The sequence below is a fragment of the Hyla sarda genome, chromosome 1 (genome assembly GCF_029499605.1).
Source record: "Hyla sarda isolate aHylSar1 chromosome 1, aHylSar1.hap1, whole genome shotgun sequence".
Classification (NCBI taxonomy): Eukaryota; Metazoa; Chordata; class Amphibia; order Anura; family Hylidae; genus Hyla; species Hyla sarda.
Window position 1 is genome coordinate 120,921,836 of NC_079189.1, and position 22,333 is coordinate 120,944,168.

Genomic DNA, 22,333 nt, shown 5'->3' on the forward strand with positions numbered 1-22,333 from the left:
ATCGACTAAACATATTGCATTACATCTTTTTCAAGCAATTCTGACTTGATGGGGTTAATTTCTGTTGGAAATCCTGGTATTCATAGATCTAGGCACCTATAATGCTGTTAATTCACTGCATGTGAAGAATACTGATTCTTGCTAAAAGGTATTAGGAAAGGGTTCACAGCTGAAAGCATTTATCCAAATCCAATTATTATTTGCAAAGGTAGACATTAATAGCAACGTTCTTCCAATTGCTACTGGTTCCAATAATGATCAAGCTTTTAAGTGTAATTTCTTGAATTAAAAACGGAATTTATTACTAAGCTTAATAGGAATGATGACGTGTTTGGCGTTAAAGGTGGTTGAGGGCGAATGCCACAATTATTTCTTGTTTAGTGTGACTGTTTGTTTAGAATACTATGTTTTACAAAGTATATACTAATCACTTTTATAGCTCATGGGGTTCTTTTTTACCTTTTATGTAAGATTATATTTAAGAAAACAAATTAAAACACTTGTATACTAACAAAAACCTAATACATAACAAAATAAGTAAATAAATAAATAAATAAATAAATAATGTATAAAAAAAAAAAAAAAAAACTGCATTGCCTTGAGGGATTATTCACACATACAGTATCCTGAACATATTTGATGCACAGGATTTGAAGCTGAAGATTTTATTCAAACTAATTGACTGAACACAGCTTTAAACTGAGCATAAATATGTGCAGACTACTGTACATGTGACTAGGCAGAGAAAAATCTGACCAGTTGCCCATAGCAACCAATCACATTTCTTCTTTCATTTTTGAAAAGGCCTCTGCAAAATGAAAGAAGGGATCTGATTGGTTGCTATCGGCAACTCAGCAACTTTTCCTCTACACAGGTTTTAATAAATCTCCCCCAATATCTCCAGGGTTATGTGAACTTCCTTCTAAAAATGGTAGTGGTCTATTTAAAAGTCATTCATAGACCTGTTAAAGGGGTACTACACTCCCTAGACATCTCATCTCCTATCCAAAGGCTAGAGAATAAGATGTCTGATTGCAGGGGTCCCGCCGCTGGGACCCTGAGCAATCTCTGTGCAGCTCCTGGTGTTCTAAACAGTATCCTCTAACCTTTAGATAGGGGATAAGATGTCTAGGGGCGGAGTACCCCTTTAAGCACTATGTGAAGTTGTGTATTGCATGAGTTGTGTAAAATACACTTCCTAATATTTTTTCCCCCATCTTATTCTATGGAGCTTAAATTCCAATTTCAATTTACAAAATGCCTTTGCTGTTATTTTTTCTGAGGCTGAACTGGTTTCTGCTGCGGAATTCTGCTGTATATCATGATAAGGAGGACACTGCTGGAAAGTATAAGGCCTAGTGGCCAGAATGAAAACTCCAGGATTTCAGGATTATTTTGAAAAATAGAAAGTAAAATAAAAAATGTTAATAAAAATATTATTAACATAAAAATGATAGGTCTTTTTCTCATGACACATTCCCTTTAAGTTTTCACAGACTAAAATGCAGTTCCGCTGGCCACCTTATCCATACAGATAATTTAAGACTAGGTTCACACTGAGTTATTGCTGTCCTTTTAAGGTATACATTTTACAGGAAAAACCAATACATTAACATATGCTTTTTTTTTTTTGCATTTACAAGTAGTGTGGTTGACCACGTTTTTACATACAAGAAAATTAAAACTGACTTGGTATGAACCTAGCCTTGGTTGTTGTAGACAGGCGGAGACTTCCAAGGAAGGAGTAGGATTTGTAACGATGCTGGATGTGGATCCCCCAACCTGTGTGGCTGATGACAAGGGCCGTATCGGGGAGCGGAGTCTAAGGTACCGCTGGTCTTCACCAGAGCCTGCCGCAAGGCAGGATGGGCTTGCTGTGGTAGGGCGACACCCAGGTTGCTACTCCTGATACAACTTGACCACACAGGTAGCTGGGCAAATATGTGGTACAGTAGGATGAGGCAGAGGCGTACTTGGACTTGGCTGAAGGTCAAGGCAGGAGGCAAAGTGGCGTAGTCAGATAACGTAGCAGAAGGGTCAATGGACACAGGCAAGGCAACAGACAGTAAGGTATGCTTAATCTCAGGCTAGGGGCACTGAAGATCTGGCAGGGAAGAGTGGGAGGTGCTGGAACTTATAGAATAGCCTCAGGTGTAAGACATAATTATGGGCGTATTGGCCCTTTAAATTGCAGAGCTCTGGCGTGAGCACGCCCTAGGAGACAGGGAAGCACGCCAGAGCTGAGAAGCAGAGGAGGAGGCAGCAGAGAAGCGTGGTAAGTGACAGGCTGGAATTCACATGCGGGCGCGTCCCGCTATACGAATCCCAGCCCCGCAGCAGGGGAGAGGGGGACAATGCGCTCACGACCAGTGCATGCGGCCAGAGCACAAGGTGTTGCAGGGTTCAGGGCAAAGTATACATGATGTACGCCCAGGCAGGTGGAAAAAGAACTTTGACACTGAATAGGCACTGTCAGATCAAAAAACCTTTTATATGTTGTACAAAAACATTAAAAGTGCTCTCTGCTGACACATCTGTCCATTTTTGGAACTGTCCAGAGTAGAAGCAAATCCCCATGGAAAACCTGTCCTGCTCTGGACAGTTCCTGATATGGACAGAGGTGTCAGCAGAGAGCACTGTGGTCAGACAGAAAGGAAATTCAAAAAGAAAAGAACTTCTGTGTATTTGATTAAAATAAATGTTTTCCAGTGGAGTACCCCTTTAAACCTTTCTAATATACTTCATAAGAAAATGTTAAAAGTTAAGATCAGTCTCAGTCTCAGTGCTGATGCCCCCCCCCCCCCCCCCCTGAGTATTAGTTATCATCTGGTGAAGTACATGGCGGCGCCCCTTTTTTCCTGTCTATGCGACATGTCAAAAATGTACTTAAATGACAGTAATGCTTTAAACGCTGTTGAAGAGCTGCAAAATGCCACATGGTCCATTATAAAAGGGTATATCCGAAGCCTTCCTTTTGCATCAAATTTTCTCTATGAAAATTTAAATTTTATGGCCAATAGGACAAAGTTAATGCAATATTATCAGGGAGGGGCAATGGCCACAACGCAGGCCTGGCATGCCCCACCATCCAGCACATATTATCCCCCTTACCCCACATCTGTCACGATTCGGCAGGCTGGAAGTGGATCCTCTGTGTCAGAGAGGGATTTGCGTGGACCGTGTCGGTGGACCGGTTCTAAGTTGCTACAGGTTTTCACCAGAGCCCGCCGCAAAGCGGGATGGTCTTGCAGCGGCGGTAGCAACCAGGTTGTATCCACTGGCAACGGCTCAACCTCTCTGACTGCTGAGATCAAGGTACAAGGGAGTAGACAAGAGCAAGGTCAGACGTAGCAGAAGGTCGGGGCAGGCGGCAAGGTTCGTAGTCAATGGTAATAGCAGGAGGTCAGGAACACAGTAGTGGTAAACACAGAGTAGCTTTCTCTAGGCACTAAGGCAACAAGATCCGGCAAGGAAGTGCAGGGGAAGTGAGGTAATATAGCCAGGGAGCAGGTGGAAACTAATTAGGGTGATTGGGCCAGGCACCAATCATTGGTGCACTGGCCCTTTAAATCTCAGAGAGCTGGCGCGCGCGCGCCCTAGAGAACGGAGCCATGCGTGCCAGAGCATGACAGCCGGGGACCGGGACAGGTGAGTGACTTGGGATGCGATTCCCGAGCGGGCGCGTCCCGCTATGCGAATCGCATCCCCGCCGGCAATGTCAGTGCAGCGCTCCCGGTCAGCGGGTCTGACCGGGACGCTGCAGGGAGAGAAACGCCGCGAGCGCTTCGGGGAGGAGCATGATATTTTAATTATGGAACATCTTTTCTTTAGAAATCTACATTGTGCTGTTCCTCTGTTATTCCTCCTGGAAATGCATAAATAAATTGACAACTGGGTATTACCATTCCCTTTTTCAAAGAGCTGTGGGAGGGAATTTATCATTGTAGGTATAGGTGAAGCATTTTTGTACACTTTTTTTTGTGTGCTGGTAATGTGTAGGTTCACCAAATTTATTAAATGGTCACAAGGCATTGGAGAAATTTTGTGCAGGTCCCATTTTCTAAAAATCTCACTCTACACACACACCAATAATAGATAAGCATAGTCTGGGCTGGTGTATTTTTATGACTTTTTGGTGTTTTTTTCCTAAAAAAACAATTGTTAAATTCATTACCACTGCAAAGGACTAACCTTATAGTGTACCTGTCATCAACAAAAACGTTTTATGTAACGTAGATAATACCATTATATATGTATTTGCAATATGCATTGATTAAAAAATATGTATATTTTTGTCCCTGCAGCTATTTCCAGTGTGTCTCTATGAGAAGTCCAAATACAGGAAGTGAGGGTGGACAAGCAGGACAGTGTGCAGTGAGGACAAGCAGGGCTCTGTGCAGTGAGGATAAGTAGGGCTCTGTGCAGTGAGGACAAGTAGGGCTCTGTGCAGTGAGGCTCTATGACATGCTATGGGCTCGCACGTGAGGATAATTGAAAAGTCAGGAGTCGGCACAGAGCCCTGCTTTTCCTGTCCTCACTTCCTGTATTTGGACTCCTCACAGGCAATACCTGCAGGAACAGCACTTTTTCACCTATAAATATACACATTTTTAACCAATATATATTACAAATATACATATAATTGTATTATCTACATTATATAAAAAGTTTTTGTTGATGACAGGTACACTTTAACCCCTTGCCGCAGTATGCTGTCTTTATGCAGCGCTGCAGGGGTATGAAGCGAGTGCAGGAGCTTAGCCGGCTTGATCACCACTTTGTCCCGGCTGCCAATGTCTGGCACTAACCCTTTAGGCGCCACAATCAAAGTTGACTGCAGCCAGCTAATGCAGGTTGTAGAAATGGAGCACTGATAACACTGACCAATGCTGTTCTATGAAACAGCATTGTTCAGTGTTTGCAGCCTGAAGATTGCAGGTAGAGATGAGCGAACTTACAGTAAATTTGATTCGTCACAAACTTCTCGGCTCGGCAGTTGATGACTTTTCCTGCATAAATTAGTTCAGCTTTCATGTGCTCCGGTGGGCTGGAAAAGGTGGATACAGTCCTAGGAAAGAGTCTCCTTTTCATTTATGCAGGAAAAGTCGAGCCGAGAAGTTCGTGACAAATCGAATTTACTGTAAGTTCACTCATCTCTATTTGCAGGTAAAAGTCTCCTATGGGGACAAAAGAAATTGTGAATAGAGTGTAAAAAAATTTTTAATAAATATCATTTCACCCCCAATTTCCAATGTTTAACATTATTTGTAATTATATAAAATTATATAATTATCTAAAAATAAAATTATGTAAACAAAAAACAAATGTAAACATATGTGGTATCACCGCATGCATAACTGACCGAACTATTAAAATGTAATGTTAATTAAACCACATAGCAAATTGCGTTAGCGTGAAAAAAAAATCCAAATTCAAGAATCGCTTTTTTTTTTGTTTGCTTCATATACCAGAAAAAAATAAAGAAAAAAAATAAGTTACCGTATATACTCGAGTATAAGCCGACCCGAGTATAAGCCGAGACCCCTAATTTCAACCCAAAATCCCAGGAAAAGTTATTGACTCGAGTATAAGCCTAGGGTGGGAAATACATCATCCCCCCCTGTCATCATCCAGACCCGTCATTAACATCCTCATCATCATCACCGCCTGTCATCATCCAGACCCTCATCATCATCACCTGTCATCATCCCCTTGTCATCATCCCACACATCCCCCCTTCATCATCCCCTTGTCATTATCCCCACCCCCCTTCATCATCCCCTTTTCATCATCCCCACCCCCCTTCATCATCCCCTTATCATCCCACACACCCCCCTTCATCATCCCCTTGTCATCATCCCCACCCCCCTTCATCATCCCACACCCCCCCTTCATCATCCTCTTGTCATCATCCCACCCCCCCCCCTTCATCATCCTCTTCTCATCATCCGCCCTCAGTGGTCTTCAACCTGCGGACCTCCAGAGGTTTCAAAACTACAACTCCCAGCAAGCCCGGGCAGCCATCGGCTGTCCGGGCTTGCTGGGAGTTGTAGTTTTGAAACCTCCGGAGGTCCGCAGGTTGAAGACCACTGCGGCCTTCGACAGCATCCAGCCCCCTCTCGCCCCCCTTTAGTTCTGTACAGTACTCACCTCCGCTCTGCGCTGGTCCGGTGCTGCAGGGCTGTCCGGAGAGGAGGTGGTCCGGTGGGATAGTGGTTCCGGGCTGCTATCTTCACCGGGGGCGCCTCTTCTCCGCGCTTCCGGCCCGGAATAGAGGCGTTGCCTTGACAATGACGCAGAAGTACGTTGGCAATGAACGTACCTCTGCGTCGTTGTCAAGGCAACGTGACTATTCTGGGGCCGGGCCCGAAGCGCTTAGAAGAGGCCTCCCCGGTGAAGATAGCAGCCCGGAACCACTATCCCACCGGACGACCTCCTCACCGGACAGCCCTGCAGCACCGGACCAGCGCCGAGCGGAGGTGAGTACTGTACAGAACTAAAGGGGGGTGAGAGGGGGCTGGATGATGTCGAAGGCCGCAGTGGTCTTCAACCTGCGGACCTCCGGAGGTTTCAAAACTACAACTCCCAGCAAGCCCGGACAGCCGATGCTGGGAGTTGTAGTTTTGAAACCTCTGGAGGTCCGCAGGTTGAAGACCACTGCGGGTGGAGAGTTCACTCGAGTATAAGCCGAGGGGGGTGTTTTCAGCACGAAAAATCGTGCTGAAAAATTCAGCTTATACTCGAGTATATACGGTATAGGGTTAGAAGAGGACAGTTTTAAGTATACTAATTACAGTACACAATTTTATAGGTTTTTTAAAAGTAGTCAAATAAAACAAAACCATAAAAGTTGTGTATCACTGGAATCGTATGGAACTACAGAATAAAGATAATGTGTCATTTGTACTAAAAAGTGCACTATGTAAACACAGAAGCCCCCAAAACTTGCTAAATTGCTTTTTCTTTTCAATTTCTCCCCATAAGTATATATATGGTCTGGCACTAAAGAGTATAGAAGTAGCCAAAGTGCAGTGGGATGGGAGTCCAGTAGCGGTAGGCTAGGGATAAGTGGTGGTGGTGCTAACGTTTATAGAAATCCAAGTCTATGTATAATTAAATAAAAGAAGGACGTTGCACTTACCACGTGTGAAAGCGGATTTCAAGTCATCTTTATTTGAAGTGATGCAGGGAACATCTGGAGGGGAGGGAGGGATAAAGAAATCAGCTCCGAAGGACCTGACAGATATCGACGGGCTGTTTCGCAGTACAACTGCTTGATCACGCTGTATCCCTCCCCTCCTGATGTCCCCTGCATCACTTTAAATAAAGATGACTTGAAATCAGCTTTTTTATTTCTTTATTCATAGCCTTGGTGGCAAAATTAGTTATGTCCTTACAAAGTACAGTTGGTGACGGAAAAAACAAGCCGTCATACTGGTCTGTAAGTGGAAAATTGAAAGCGTTGTGGCTATTAACCCCTTAAGGACCAAGCCCATTTTGACCTTAAAGGGGTATTCTGGGATTTTTTTTTTATTATTTGACTATGCTACAGGGGCTGTAAAGTTAGTGTAGTTCATAATATAGTGTCTGTACCTGTGTGTGATGGTTTCCTCACAATTCTTATGTAATTTTCATCCCAATATTTATTTTTACCAGCATACAAAATGACTGCTATCTCGGATTTTTCCCAGCTTGCAATGCGGTCGAGACCTGACTCACTAGTCAGCTGATGAAAGGGAGTTTGTCTGCTTCAATGGGTGGAGGGAGCAATCTGCAAGTAATGCAACAGCTGGAGGCACTCTGATTGAAAACCACAGGTCTACAGCTCATTTATGTTTCAATGGGTGGGGTGGCTGATGTGTGGGAAGGAGGAAAATGGTATCATGGGATTTGTAGGCAAACAAGAAAACTGAAAACAGGAAATACAAGTTCAGAGAAAGCTAGCCACAGTATTATGGTAATCTCACAACATAGCCATTTAGCCCAAGACAAGTGCAGATCCTTCCTAAGCATGTGCATTACTGTCTGCCAGGTACTTAATAAAATCACCTTATGCTGGATAACCCCTTTAAGGACCAGGCCAATTTTTGTTCTTGCACTTCAGTTTTCTACTCCTCCCCTTCTAAAAATCATAATGCTTTAAATTTGGCACCTACAGACCCATAAAAGGGCTTGTTTTTTGCGCCACCAATTATACTTTGTAATGATATCAATCATTTAATAACAAAATCTACTGCAAAACCAAAAAATATATATTTGTGTAGTGAAATGAAATAAGCAATGCCATTTCGTAATTTTGGGGGCTTCCATTTCTACACAGTGCAATTTTTGGTAAAAATGACACCATATCTTTATTCTGTAGGTCCATAAGGTCACAAGGATACCCAATGTATGTAGGTTTTGTTTTATTTTACTACTTTAACCTCTTAAGGACTTAGGACGTACCTGTACGCCCTAAGCCCAGTCCCGGTGTGAAAAACGGGGTCACGCCGTGACCCCGCATCACACCAGGTAGGTCCCGGCTGTTAACAATAGCCAGGACCCTGGGCTAACAGCGCACGGCATTGATCGTTGTGCCGTGCGCTGTTAACCCTTCAGACGCGGCGATCAAAGTTGATTGCCGCGTCTGAAAACGAAAGTAAACGGTTCCCAGCAGCTTAGTCGGGCTGATCGGGACATCGCCATAAAATCGCTATGTTCAGATCAGCTGGGACGCAGGCGGAGGTCTCCTTACCTCTCTCCGCGGCATAAGATCGGGGATTGATTGCTCCAAGCCTGAGCTACAGGCTTGAGCAATCAAGCCCCTATCTGACTGATCCCTGCAAAGCTATGGCTTTGCAGGGATCAGCATAGGAGATCAGTGTGTGCAGTGTTATAGGTCAGTATGGGAGCTATAACACTGCAAAAAAAGGGGGGGGGGGAAGCTAACAAAGGTAATTTAACCCCTTCCCTATTAAAAGTTTGAATCCCCCCCCTTTTCCCATAAAAAAAACTGTGTAAATAAAACTAAAAATAAGCATATGTGGTATTGCCGTGTGCGAAAATGTCTGAACTATAAAAATATATCATTAATTAAATTACACGTTCAATGGCGTGCGCGCAAAAAAATTCCAAAGTCCAAAATAGTGTATTTTTGGTCACTTTTTAGATCATGAAAAAATGAATATAAAGCGATCAAAAAGTCTGATCAATACAAGAATGGTACCGATAAAAACTTCAGAACACGGCGCAAAAAATGAGTCCTCATACGGGCCCATATGCGAAAAAATAAAAAAGTTATAGGGGTCAGAAGATGACAATTTTAAACGTATACATTTTTCTGCATGTAGTTATGATTTTTTCCGAAGTACGACAATATCCAACCTATATAAGTAGGTTATCATTTTAACCTTATGGGCCTACAGAATAAAGATAAGGTGTTATTTGTACCAAAAAATGCACTGCGTAGAAACGGAAGCCCCAAAAATTTACAAAATGCGTTATGATTTTTAGAAGGTGATGAGGAAAAAATGAAAATGAAAAAACGGAAAAACGCTGAGTCCTTAACCCCTTAAGGACCGGAGGTTTTTCCGTTTTTGCATTTTCGTTTTTTGCTCCTTGCCTTTAAAAAATCATAACTCTTTCAAATTTACACCTAAAAATCCATATGATGGCTTATTTTTTGCGCCACCAATTCTACTTTGTAATGACGTCAGTCATTTTGCCCAAAAATCTATGGTGAAACGGGAAAAAAAATCATTGTGCGACAAAATTGAAAAAAAAAACGCTGTTTTGTAACTTTTGGGGGCTTCCGTTTCTACGTAGTACATTTTTCGGTAAAAATGACACCTGATATGTATTCTGTAGGTCCATACGATTAAAATGATACCCTACTTATATAGGTTTGATTTTGTCGGACTTTTGGAAAAAATCATAACTACATGCAGGAAAATTAATACGTTTAAAATTGTCATCTTCTGACCCCTATAACTTTTTTATTTTTCCGTGTATGGGGCGGTATGAGGGCTCATTTTTTGCGCCGTGATCTGAAGTTTTTAACGGTACCATTTTTGCATTGATAGGACTTATTGATCACTTTTTATTCATTTTTAAATGATATAAAAAGTGACCAAAAATGCACCATTTTGGACTTTGGAATTTTTTTGCGCGCACGCCATTGACCGAGCGGTTTAATTAATGATATATTTTTATAATTCGGACATTTCCGCACGCGGTGATACCACATATGTTTATTTTTATTTTTATTTACACTGTGTTTTTTTTTTTTTTGGAAAAGGGGGGTGATTCAAACTTTTAATAGGGGAGGAGTTAAATGATCTTTATTCACTTTTTTTTTTCACTTTTTTTGTGCAGTATTATAGGTCCCATAGGGACCTATAACACTGCACACACTGATCTTCTATGTTGATCACTGGTTTCTCATAAGAAACCAGTGATCAACGATTCTGCCGCATGACTGCTCATGCCTGGATCTCAGGCACTGAGCAGTCATTCGGCGATCGGACAGCGAGGAGGCAGGTAGGGGCCCTCCCGCTGTCCTGTCAGCTGTTCGGGATGCCGCGATTAGCCGCGGCTATCCCGAACAGCCCGACTGAGCTAGCCGGGAACTTTCACTTTCACTTTTAGCCGCGCGGCTCAGCTTTGAGCGCGCGGCTAAAGGGTTAATAGCGCGCGGCGCCGCGATCGGCGCTGCGCGCTATTAGAGGCGGGTCCCGGCTTCACTATGACGCCGGGCCCGCCATGATATGACGCGGGGTTACTGTGTAACCCCGCGTTATATCAGAAGAGCAGGACCAATGACGTACCGGTACGTCATTGGTCCTTAAGGGGTTAAGGGGTTAAAAAAATTATAACTAAATGCATCAAAATTAGTATGTTTAAAATTGTCATATTCTACTACACTCCTATAACTTTTTAATTTTTCTGCATACAGGGCTATATGAGAGCAAATTTTTTGAGTCGTGGTTTGTAGTTTTTATCGGTACCATTTTTGTTTTGATGGGACTTTTTGATTGCTTTTTATTATTTTATTTATGGTATATGAAGTGACCAAAAATTTACAATTTTGAACTTTGCTATTTTTTCACGTGTACGCCATCGACCATGTGGTTTATGACCTTATAATTTAATATTTCGGACATTTACGCACGCGGCAATACCACAAATGATAATTTTTTTATTACATTATACTATTTTAAAAAATGGGAAAAGGGGGGTGATTTAAACTTAAGGTAAGGGGTTAATTCATTTTTATAAACTTTTTTTTTTTTTACATTTTTATATATCTACAACATGCAATCTTTGGATTTCTTACACTGATCAATGCTATGCCATAGCATAGCATTGATCAGTGTTCTCAACGATCTGCTGCTCTAGCCTGCTGACCAGGCTTAGAGCAGCAGATCGCTGAACGGATGAGGAGGAGGCAGGTGAGGACCCTCCCATCGTCCAGTAAACTGATCAGGACATCGAAATTTTGTCGCGATAGTCCCGATCAGCTCTGCTGAGCTGCCGGAAAAGTTTCACTTTCACTTTAGATGCCACGATCAACATTGATCGCGGTGTCTAAAGGGTTAATGCCGAGCATCTTTCCGATTGGAGGTGCCTAGCATTAGCTGTGGGTCCTGACTGCCTGTAGCAACCAGGAGCCACCGGGTTTAACCCATATGCGAAAATTCGCACGCCAGTCTAACACAGTAGTATTAGAGCCTTTTTTACACCAAACAAGCTGGAAGCAGAGAGGGATGATCACTGTGATGTGTACTGTGAAAAAAAAAACTATGTAAAAAAAAAAATAGAATATTCGTAATTGTGAATATATAGTGCTATATTCGCGAACATTCGCGAATTTGCGAATATGCGATATTCGCGAAAAAAATTCGCATTGCGAATATTCGCGAGCAACACTACTAAGCAGTACAAATAGGAGTAGGACCACACACATATAATATTTGTAGCAGAGCAGCAGGGACTGCTCCCCACCTGTTTTGTCTGTGCAAAATCTGTTTTCATTGGAAGTTGTGCCAATTTTATTATTTATTTTACATGAATTGTGAAAAAGCCATTCATGGAGGGTTTTGTCTCACGTTTGTACACTTTCAGGATGTCAATCCTGTTGCTATGCCCCAGAATGAGTATCGCTTTTCATAGCTGTTCCACTTTCCAAGCACAAAACCTGTTGCTTCTACTCAAAAAGGGATCATTTTTGTGCCACTTGGAAAAAGCCATTGTTTTTTTAGAACCGCCTGTGTGTATATAAACATTAGCAGGCATCTACCCCCAAAAGAACATTATTTTTAAGAAGCATAAAAAATGCCCTAGTGCAGTGTGTGTTAATATTTAACCTGTTAGTTAGCGCTGAGGATCATCCATGTACCCATAGCCAAACAGCTCAGAAGTACAGACATACACTCCTAGGTGTCCGAACATTGTTATACAGAGCTTTAATGGCTCTTAGTCAGTGTTATAAACACATCTTTGGTGTATTGTACAGTACAGGTGAACCAACAGAACCGAACTTTTGAAAAGTTTGCTCATCTCTAGTAATGACCACTTTACCTAAAGACTGCAACACAAATATTTTCAGACCCTTATATAAATTCAGACCCTGAAGGAGATTACCAATCCAGGCCAGTGTCTGACAGAGAAGCGTTTAAGGCTGAAGATGTTTTTACATTACCACTTTGTATGCAGCTCATATATTGTACCAATGACAAACATGTACCACTAACTATTAAACTTATATTTATCAAAAGGGAGCAATGAATGAAATTGACATTGATCAACACAGGGGGTGTTGTCAAACTCATTATTCAGCCCTTAGACAAGACGTGACTGTGTCTTTCAAAGGATTATCCTTAACTTACACCTATATCCACTGTCTACAGATGCTTACAATAAGAAGGTAAGGATCCAAACTGGACCCAGGGCCAGATTAAGTGCCTGGAGGATGAAGCACTTCAGTATGATGGGCCCCCAAAATACACCAATCTTGGCACAGGCACATCCCTAAACACCAACAACCTGCCACCGCCGCCCCACCGCCACCTGAAACCGGCAGCCACAGTGGGAGGGGTCACAGGCGCCATTTGGCAAGTCTGAGGCAACTCTCTTCTTTCTCCCCTGCGCTCCTCTCTTTAGTGTACAGGACAGAAATAGAGGTTTTCTGCTAAAAATAGTTATAGGGGTCAGAACACGGCAATGAACAGTTTTTTCTTTTTCAAACTTTCAATTATTTTTTTTTACCGAAACTAAAATTATCCAAGTTTGGTATCATTGAAATTGTACTGACCCATAGAATAAAGTTTGCATGCCAGTTTTAACGCATTGTGAAATTGCACATTTCATATTTTTTTTACATTTTACCCTATACATATTATTTATTAATCTTTTTTGCTTCATTATATTATTACATTATATAATAAAATAATAAATATATGATGAAAAAAAGTGTGCAAATAAAAAGTACAACCTGCCAACAAAAAAAGCCCAAATACAATTTTTTATTTTTTATTTTATTTTTTGCTGGTTTAACATCATTATAACAAACTACAGACATATCACAGTGCCATGTCAGAAGTTTATATAAATGTATTTGAAGTGTTGGACCCTCACTGATCACTAGAATGAAGGTGCCAAAGTGTGTGTGCTGCATGTGCTGTGCTCCTTTATCTCTACTCTGCTCCGCTAAGGCAAGTGGCTTATGCATACAATGGAAGTCTATGGGACGTCTGGTATACAGAATTTCTGGAAGTGCCGTAGACTTCCATTGTAAATCTGTATACCACTTTTTACAGCTGTGCAGAGCAGAGATAAAGAAGCACAACATGTGCAGCTGCACACTTCTGTCTCCTCATTCTAGTGAAAATCTCAGCACTGGGACCTTCAGAGAAGAAAAATTCTGACATGTCACTGTGACATTAATACCCCATCACTGTGACATTAATACCCCATCACTGTGACATTAATGCCCCATCATTGTGACATTAATACCCCATCACTGTGACATTAATACCCCATCATTGTGACATTTAGACCCCATCACTGTGACATTAATACATCATCACTGTGACATTAATACCCCATCACTGTGACATTAATACCCCATCACTGTGACATTAATGCCCCATCATTGTGACATTAATACCCCATCACTGTGACATTAATACCCCATCACTGTGACATTAATGCTCCATCATTGTGACATTAATACCCCATCATTGTGACATTAATACCCCATCACTGTGACATTAATACCCCATCATTGTGACATTTAGACCCCATCACTGTGACATTAATACCCCATCATTGTGACATTAATACCCCATCATTGTGACATTAATACCCCATCACTGTGACATTAATACCCCATCATTGTGACATTTATAACCCATCACTGTGACATTAATACCCCATCACTGTGACATTAATACCCCATCATTGTGACATTAATACCCCATCATTGTGACATTAATACCCCATCACTGTGACATTAATACCCCATTATTGTGACATTAATACCCCATCACTGTGACATTAATACCCCATCACTGTGACATTAATACCCCCATCATTGTGACATTAATACCCCATCATTGTGACATTAATACCCCATCACTGTGACATTAATACCCCCATCATTGTGACATTAATACCCCATCATTGTGACATTAATACCCCATCACTGTGACATTAATACCCCATCACTGTGACATTAATACCCCATCATTGTGACATTAATACCCCATCACTGTGACATTAATACCCCATCATTGTGACATTAATACCCCATCACTGTGACATTAATACCCCATCACTGTGACATTAATACCCCATCACTGTGACATTAATACCCCATCATTGTGACATTAATACCCCATCACTGTGACATTAATACCCCATCATTGTGACATTAATACCCTATCATTGGGACATTAATACCCCATCATTGTGACATTAATGCCCCATCACTGTGACATGTCAGAAGTTAATTACAATGATAGTTAGACTTTAAAGTGCAGCGCCTCTCTCTTCTGCCTGATCTGACATTGGGCATTGAGAGATGTTCCTGCACAGTGCCCACAGCACCTGGCTGGCATCATACACATCCTAAGACATGTGCTTGATACCTGTGCCAGGTGGTTATTCAGAACTGTGGCGCACAGTGGGCAGCAGCATCTCTCCATGCACAATGTAAGATGACGCAGAAGAGAGAGGTGCTGCACAATCCCTGTATTACCTCAATAAATTAAGAAATAGAATGTAACATACCACATGAATTAACATGCAGTACACATATATATGTAAATATATATGTATTAAGGGTAGGGTCACACAAGCCGTTTTTTCCTAACCATTAAAGTAAATGGGAAGCAAACTCAGCTGCAGAAAATATGCCACAAGATAAACAGCAAAATACAGCAGATAAGACCCATCACTAAATCTACATATAAGTACACTTGCTTTTGCCTAAAACTAGCTGGGTGAAGTAGATTCAGCAGGGCAAAAGAATTTACTACAAATCTGGAATTTTCCGCAATTCATCTGAGGATTGTGCTGCAGATTCACTGTGATTCCCCCCTATTGATGTAAATGCAGGTAGACTGAGTATCTACCTATGTAGTTATATGAGGGTACACCAGTCTCTATAGGATACTGTAATATAACAGCTCACTGGGGGGATGATGTAGGTACACGTACACTGAGTAGTTATCTATGTAGTTATATGAGGGTACACCAGTCTCTAAAGGATAATGTAATATAACAGCTCACTGGGGGGATGATGTAGGTACACGTATACTGAGTAGTTATCTATGTAGTTATATGAGGGTACACCAGTCTCTAAAGGATAATGTAATATAACAGCTCATGGGGGGGGATAATGTATATACACGTATACTGAATAGTTATCTATGTAGTTATATGAGGGTACACCAGTCTCTAAAGGATAATGTAATATAACAGCTCACTGGGGGGATGATGTAGGTACATGTATACTGAGTAGTTATCTATGTAGTTATATGAGGGTACACCAGTCTCTAAAGGATAATGTAATATAACAGCTCACTGGGGGGATGATGTAGGTACATGTATACTGAGTAGTTATCTATGTAGTTATATGAGGGTACACCAGTTTCTAAAGGATAATACAATATAACAGCTCATGGGGGGGATGATGTAGGTACACGTATACTGAGTAGTTATCTGTGTAGTTATATAAAGATACACCAGTCTCTATAGGATAATGTAAAATAACAGCTCATGAGAGGGGGATGATGTAGGTACACGTATACAGAGTAGTTATCTATGTAGTCATATCAGGGTACACCAGTCTCTATAGAATAATGTAATATAACAGCTCATGAGAGGGGGATGATGTAGGTACACGCATACTGAGTAGTTATCTATGTAGTTATATGAGGGCACACCAGTCTCTATAGGATAATGTAATATAACAGCTCATGGGGAGTGATGAACATGTATATTTTGTTATTTACAGACTTACATACTGTTTATGGCTCACCCAACTTGCACAATGCCATTACTAAATGAATAACTCCATGTACCTCACATAAAAAGTAACTTACCCCATATACTGCATGTAGTGTGAACTTTAATGGCCTGGTATGAATCCTCCAAAGCAGCACTGGACAAGCAGGCAGCAGCCAGTATAGCTCATGAGAGGAAGGATCCCACCATTGTTTTAGGTGGTCCATTCCTAATACATGGGCTTAGTAACAGGACAGTGATTCCCATGGTGCAGCTCCCCCTGCCTTCTTCGTTACAACTGCTGAGCTGTTTAACTTAGCACCACAGCAGCAAGAGGACAGAGAACTGATCGATTATGAAGATGAGCTGGGGGGGGGGTGTTGTTCTTTTAGAAAACCCATAGCAATAAAATGTATCAGCGGCAGCTCCTTGTGTGATTGAACCTCCGCAGCAAGGCTCAGTCCTAGACACTGCAGGCAGCTGCTATCTCCTGTCTCTGACCATCAAGCAGCTGCACAGGGCCCTGTTTGCCCCCCCCCCCCCCTCTAATGCCAGCCATATCAGGGGCCCTCTTGTTTCACTGGGTGCAGGGGGCCTATAGCAGGAGCTCCAGGAGCTCCAATGATAATCCGGCCCTGACTGGACCATCAAGCAATGAACGTCAATGGCCTGGTCTGATGAAGAATTTTCTTTAACATAATAGTGTGAGGAACATGGTTCAAGATACTGACACAGCTTCCAAGTTTTCCAAATCTCAATCAAATCTAGTAACTGTGGGATGTGCTGTAAAAACAAGTCTGATTCTCACAGCTTACAAAGCTTAACCCCTTAAGGACCCAGCAAATTTTCAGTGTAGGACCCGGCCATTTTTTGCACATCTGACCACTCTCACTTTAAGCATTAATAACTCTGGGATGCTTTTACCTTTCATTCTGATTCCGAGATTGATTTTTCGTGACATATTTTACTTTATGTTAGTGGTAAAATTTTGTCGATACTTGCATCATTTCTTGGTGAAAAATTAAAAAATTTGATGAAAAAATAGAAAATTTAGCTTTTTTTTTTTATTTGAAGCTCTCTGCTTATAGGAAAAATGAATATTCCAAATAAATTATATATTGATTCACATATACAATATGTCTACTTTATGTTTGCATCATAAAGTTGACATGTTTTTACTTTTGGAAGACAACAGATGGCTTCAAAGTTCAGCAGCAATTTTTCAATTTTTCACAAAATTTTTAAATTCAACATTTTTCAGGGACCAGTTCAGTTTTTAAGTGGATTTGAAGAACCTTCTTATTAGAAATACCCCATAAATGACCCCATTAAAAATTGTACCCCTCAAAGTATTCAAAATGACATTCAAAAGGTTTGTTAACCCTTTAGGTGTTTCACAGGAATAGCAGCAAATTGAAGGATAAAATTCAAAATCTTAATTTTTTACACAATTTTTGAATTTTTACAAGGGGTAAAAGGAGAGAAATCTTCCTAAAATGTGTAACCCAATTCCTCTCGAGCAAGGAAATACCTCATATGTGGATGTCAAGTGCACTGTGGGTGCACTAGAGGGCTCAAAAGGGAAGGAACGACAGTGGGATTTTGGAGAGTGGGTTTTTCTGAAATGTTTTTGGGGGGGCATGTCACATTTAACCCCTTAAGGACTCAGCGTTTTTCTGTTTTTGCATTTTCATTTTGTCCTCATCACCTTCTAAAAATCATAACCCTTTAAATTAGCACATAAAATTCCATATGATGGCTTATTTTTGGACTCAAAAATTCTACTTTGCAGTGATTTTAGTCATTTTACAAAAAAATCCACGGCGAAACGGAAAAAAAATTAATTGTGCAACAAAATTGAAGTAAAAATTTCATTTTGTAAGCTTTGGGGGCTTCCGTTTCTACGCAGTGCATTTTTCAGTAAAAATGACACCTTATCTTTATTCTGTAGGTCCATACGGTTAAAATCATACCCCACTTATATAGGTTTGATTTTGTTGTACTTCTGGAAAAAATCATAACTACATGCAGTAAAATTTATTCGTTTAAAATTGTCATCTTCTGACCCCTATAACTTTTTTATTTTTCCACGTACGGGCCGGTATGAGGGCTCATTTTTTGCGCCGTGTTCTGATGTTTTTATTGGTAAATTTTTTTGCATTGATCGGACTTTTTGATCGCTTTTTATTCAATTTTTTATGATATAATAAGTGACCAAAAATACAGTATGTTGGACTTTGGAATTTTTTTGCGCATACGCCATTTTTTTTAATGGGAAAATGGGGTGATTCAAACTTTTATTAGGGAAGGGGTTAAATGACCTTTGTTAATTTTTTTTAACTTTTTTTTTTGCAGTGTTATAGCTCCCATAGGGGGCTATAACACTGCACACACTGATATTTTACCCTGATCCCTGCAAAGCCATAGCTTTGCATGGATCAGTGAGATAGGGGCTCGATTGCTCAAGCCTGTAGCTCAGGCTTGAAGCAATCAAACCCAGATTGGATGCGACGGGGCAAGGTAAGGGTGTTTCCGCTCGAGTCCTAGCTGATCAGGACATCGCGATTTTATCGCGATGTCCCAATCAGCCCCACTGAGCTGCCGTGAAGCGTTTACTTTCACTTTCAGACGCGGCGGTCAACTTTGATCGCCGCATCTGAAGGGTTAATAGCGTGCGGCACAACAATCGGTGTCGCCCGCTATTAGCCCAGGGTCCCGGCTATGACTAGCAGCCGGGACCGACTGGGTGTGATGCGGGGTCACGGCGTGACCCAGTTTTAAACACCGGGACCGGGCTCAGGGCGTACAGGTATTTCCTGAGTCCTTAAGAGGTTAAGAAGCCCCTAAGGTGCCAGAACAGCAAAAAAAAACACATGGCATGCTATTTTGGAAACTAAACCCCTCAAGGCACGTAATAAGGGGTCCAGTGAGCCTTAACACTCCACATGTGTATGACGATTCTTTGTTAAAGTTGGATGCGTAAATTATTTTTTCACTGCAATGCTAATTTTCCACCAAATTTTAAATTTTTACAAGAGGTGATAGGAGAAAATGCCCCCCAAAATTTGTAACCCCATCTCTTCTGAGAATGGAAATACCCCATATGGACATCAAGTGCACTGTGGGCGCACTACAATGCTCAGAAAAGAAGGAGTCGCATTTGGCTTTTGGAAAGCAAATTTAGCTGAAATGGTTTTTGGGGGGCATGTCCCATTTAGGAAGCCCCTATGGTGCCACAACAGCAAAAAAAAAAAAAAAACACTTGGCATACTATTTTGGAAACTACACCCCTCAAGGAACGTAACAAGGGGTACAGTGAGCCTTAAGACCCCACAGGTGTTTGACGACTTTTCATTAAATTTGGATGTGTAAATTATTTGAAAAAAAATTTCACTAAAATGCTGATTTCCCCCAAATTTTACAGGGCGCACTACAATGCTCAGAAGAGAAAGAATTACATTAGCAAATTTTGCTGAAATGGGGGGGGGCATATCACATTTAGGAAGCCCCTATGGTGCCAGAACAGAAAAAAAAAACATATGGCATACTATTTTGGAAACTACACCCCTCAAGCCACGTAACATGGGGTACAGTGAGCCTTAACACCCCACAGGTGTTTGATAAATGTTCATTAAGTTCATTAAGTGGGATGGGAAAAGGAAAAATTTGGGTTGTTTTTTTACACTAAAATGCTGGGGTTACCCCAAATTTTTTATTTTTACAAGTGGTTACAGAAGAAAATGTCACTGTAAATTTGTAAACAGATTTCTTTGGAGTAAGGACATACCTCATATCTGGACGTTAGCAGCTCTGCGGGTGCACAGTCAAGGGCCTTGAGTTTTTACATAGCTGCCTATGGAGCCAGAACAGCAGCATCCCCCTCAAGGAGCGTTTCATGGGGTAATTACTAAACGTTACATGGGACAATTACTAAAATGGGGTACACTAAGTAACTAAAGTGGGGTACAGTGGGATGTAAAATCATAAAAAAGGTTATGTTCCCAGAATGATGACCCAGAGCATAGCCAAAACTAAAAAATATGCCCACCTCAAACCCTATGCTCTGAATCATTCTGGGAATGTGATGTGTTTGGCCATCCAAAACCTGTAGCCTCAAATGCGCACCATGCTCAGGTGGAGAGAGAGCGATGCGCATTTCAGGCAACATAAAAAAGTCCCCAAGTCCCCTCCTGTTACACACTCTGCATCTTTTATGAGATCGTCCCTTCTTTCCAGTGTGGGGGACTTCACCTGGAAAGTGTTGGCCGGGACGATCCTGGCACCTATAACTTCAGTTCCTTGGGAAGTCTGGCCTGCTCTTTACCGGTCGCCAAAGATCAGGGCCTTTAGGACTTCTTCTTGGGACTGAAGTTATGTCCCTGTGTTGCCAGCGTGCTGGGACAATACAAAAGAGTTGTACATGGCAAACTGTACCATGTAGACAGCAACTTTTTTGTTCCATACCCGTGTTTTGCGCATGGCCATTTATGGCTTGAGGACTTGATCAGAGAGATGAACTCCCCCCATATACCGATTGTAGTCCAGAATACAATCAGGCTTGAGGACCAATGTTGTGGTACCTCGCACAGGGACAGGTGAGCTGCCGTTACCATGAATTGTGATCAGCATAAGGACATCCCTCTTATCCTTATACCTGACCAGCAACAGGTTTTCATGGGTAAGGGCACGGGACTCACCCTTGGGCATAGGTGTCTGGATCAAATTTAGAGAGAGGCCTTTCTGGTTCTTCCGCACGATCCCACAAGCAGACGTGGATCTGGCGGCAAGGGATGTAAACAGAGGGATGCTGGAATAAAAGTTGTCCACGTACACGTGGTAACCCTTATCCAGCAATGGGTGCACAAGGTCGTAAATGATTTTCCCGCTAACACCCAGAGTGGGGAACATTCTGGGGGTTCAATACGGGAATAGTGTCCCTCATACACTCTAAACTTGTAAGTGTACCCGGAGGTACTCTCACAAAGTTTGTAGAGCTTCACGCCATACCGCGCCCCTTTGAGGGAATATACTGGCGGAAGATGAGTCTCCCCTTAAAACTGATAAAAGACTCATCTATCGAGAGGTCCCTGAGCGGTACGTAGGCCTCCAAAAATTTGGCCCCAAAGTGATCGATGACTTTGTAAAGCCGGTCATAGGTGGGATCACTTCGGGGTGGACATGCCGCATTATCTGCATAATTCAGGCATTTCCAAATGGCCTCGACCGCTTCTGTGTCATGACCATACTGTAAAGCGGAGTCTTGTATAGCATGTCCCCGCACCAGTACTGTCTGGAATTTTTTTTTTTTTCCAGTCCTACCTGTCCCTTTAGTGTATTCTTTCCCTGCTCTAACAAGGGGTCTTCTTCCCTGAGGGGCTCCGATCTGGTCAGAGGGGGGTCCCTGGCTCCTTCTTCAGCTCTGCCCGCTGACTGAACTCAGTTAGCCAGCAGAGCGGCAAGAAGAAGTAATTAAACCCTCCCCTGCCGGCTGCTATTGGTCCGGCAAATAACAGTGATCCTGGGGGGGGTATCCTACACCCCCAATCACCATGTATCTCCGGGCCAGCGGGTCACACGTGACATCACCGGAATCGCCGCAAATGCGTTCGCCCACATGGGGGGGTCTGATGACCCTGGGCATTTGCACGGGGTGCCTGCTGATCAAAATTCCCATGGGCGTACAGGACTTTATTTTTACGTTTTAGTTTTTTCCTCCTCGCCTTCAAAAAAATCATAATTCTTTTATATTTTCTTACACACACTAGTATGAGGGCTTGTTTTTTGCATGACCAGTTGTCCATTGTAATGCCATCACTCACTTTACCATAAAATGTATGGCGCAACC

At 41.9% G+C, this 22,333-nt stretch overlaps 1 protein-coding gene across 1 annotated transcript in view; it reads left to right on the forward strand.

Annotated features, from left to right (window-relative positions):
• Positions 1 to 858: 858 nt before the first annotated feature.
• Positions 859 to 22,333, forward strand: part of HAND2 (heart and neural crest derivatives expressed 2) — a 45,915-nt gene continuing 24,440 nt past the window's right edge. The window contains exon 1 of the mRNA XM_056551714.1: positions 859 to 931. The gene's annotated coding sequence lies outside the window, so the exon portion shown is untranslated. The remainder of the gene's footprint in view (positions 932 to 22,333) is intronic.